This window comes from Puccinia triticina, chromosome 9A, assembly GCF_026914185.1.
Source record: "Puccinia triticina chromosome 9A, complete sequence".
Classification (NCBI taxonomy): domain Eukaryota; kingdom Fungi; phylum Basidiomycota; class Pucciniomycetes; order Pucciniales; family Pucciniaceae; genus Puccinia; species Puccinia triticina.
The window spans coordinates 2,615,656-2,618,275 of record NC_070566.1 but is presented as its reverse complement, the minus strand read 5'-3'; positions in this window follow the sequence as shown (position 1 = coordinate 2,618,275).

Here is a 2,620-nt window from a genome sequence, read left to right as displayed (position 1 = left end):
GAGGGTGTAGGGTCCCTCTCGATGACTGGTCCGGTCATCGAGAGGTGCGAAGTCCTCTTCGATGACCGGTTGTCCGATCATCAAGAGGTGAAGTCCTCTGGATGGCCTGTCTAAACGGCCATCCAGAGGTTGTTGTGTTCTCTTCAATGACCGGTTGACTGGTCATCAAGAGGGTACACATTCATGTACTCCTTTGAATGACCTGTTGAACAGGCCATCCAGAGGGTTGGTTGTGGGTATTATGAAACTGTGGGTTTGCCAAACAGACCTGTAATAAGTGGACTCCAGAGGTGTTCTGGAGTGGATGTGCCAAACAGGCAAATGATAAATTTGTTGGCGGTTATGACACCCAAAATTCATTTTGGGTGTTATGTATTTTATTATGCAATTTATAATATCACACCAGGCGTCCAAACGGGGCCTAAAATATTTTTTGCAGGGGATATGACTGTCTGATTATGTAATACAAGATTTCTTCACCAAAATGGTTTTATGATTTTATGATTTATGCATGCATAAGATGATGCAAACCCACTTTGAACACCATAATTGACTACAACTCACTCCAAAGTTCAAAGCCAGCCAGACCAATCTCCATCCAACATGTCACAGTATGGTATCAACGTTGTAACAGCTGCGCTGCTTTTAGCGCAGCGAAGCGGTTAGCGCAGCGGTTTTTTGTGCCGCTGCGCTAAACACTGCGCGCAGCGGCCAGACCGCTGCGCTAACCGCTTTTTGTTTTCCTGGGAAAAAAAAGATAATTTTAGCGCGCTAAACAAAGCGGTCACATAGCGCTGAACCGCTGCGCTTCAGCAGTAGCGCAGCGGTTTGAAAAAGAAGAAAGAACATGGTCTAAATCATGTTAAAAGAGGTTTAACATGCAGTTAAATTTTGCTATCCGCTAAATTAGCGGATAGCGCAGCGGATTTCCACTTCCGCTGTGCTATCGCTAATTGCCCTGGGTGGGTAGCGGTCAACCGCTGCGCGTAGCGAGTAGCGCAGCGGTTTTTTCAACAGCTTCCGCTACTTGCCTCTGGGACGTAGCCATGTGACCGCTGCGCTGCGCTAAATGACCGCTTTTTTTAGCGCAGCGCAGCGTTTACAACGTTGATGGTATCAACCTCTTTGCAAGGGATCATCCAGTGCCGCAGATGGGATACCTTTCTAATGCGGATTATGTTGAAGTGTCAATCTAGCACTGCTTAACACATTGTTGCTTACACATCCAATCACCATTGGAGGCAACACCATACATCTACTGTATTCAACTGCAACATAGCAATGTGTGCTTAGCTCAATGGTTAGAGCATCACTCATGAGTGCTGAGTATGTGTGTTCACACTACAGGCAGACAGCTGTCTCTCCCGCACGCAGTGTCACCTAATTTTGGTGGCCGCAGTAACTGCGCAGGTGACACTGCGTGCGGGAACGTCACCTGTTTGCCTGTAGTGTCAACTCTCACAGTAACGAGGTTGTGGGTTCAACACCCACTTCACTTGGACCTTTCTTTTCACTTGTTCAATACATCATCAGTCCTGACTCAACTGAATCCTCAAGTGACACTTTATCCCCATCTTGAGACTCTCTGCTTAGGCACTTTAGCCCCTAAGAGTGAGTAAACAGTCTCTTCTTCAGACTTTGCGTCTGCTATTGATGAGACAGACAGGTCTGAGGACAGCAGGCACGGTACGGGGCGGTGTTTGAGGATTGTGGAAGGATGTATTTCAGATCAGAATGAGATGAAAATGAAAACAAGGAAAAGAAGAAAAGAGCAAAACTGACCTGAGGACAGCAGGCACGGTACAGGGCGGTGTTCAAGGATTGTGGAAGGGTGAAGAGAGTGTCCTTCCATGCCTTCTGCCTCAGATAGACTACATACAACCTGTGACATGTATGTGAGACATGAGAAACATGGGAGAAGCATAGAAAACATGACAAAACCTGAGTAATGAACTCAACAGCTATTGGCTAAGCCAATCTTTTTCCTTCTGCCCGCTCCGCTTGCCTCTGGCCATAATTCCTTCAAGGAGGAAACACACCTCTTGATGACGGGAATAGTCCCGGTCATTGAGAGGAGTAACAAACCTCTTGATGACCAGAACAAACCCGGTCATCAAGGAAAATGTTTACTCTGAGAGGAGCAATTATCCCCTCAACGAATGGAACAGACCCACGCATTGAGAGGAGGAACACTCTTTAATATGACTGGGTTCCGGTCATTGAGGGAAGTGTTTACTCCCCCCAGGTCATTGAGAGAAGGATAAACACTCCTCTCAATGATCGGGTTGCTTCCAGTAGTCAAGAGGAGGTTTCTTTACTCTTCTTGATGGCCAGAACTGTTCAGGTCATCAAGAGGTTTCACCAGTTGCAAAAGTGTGACATGAATGTGGATCAGGTTACCCTGTCCTGCAGGTGTTACATGAAATCCAGCACCTGTGAAATTACAGGTTAATTGATCAGACCAGGCACCTGTACAAAAGCTGCCTGACCTGTCACAAATGACTGTGCACTGGATGTCACAGAGCTGTCATTCTCATGACAGCTACATGACTTGAAGTCATGCATTTTTGACAGGTCGTGGATGTGCAGGTCTGTCATGACTTGTGACAGGACTGTGTAA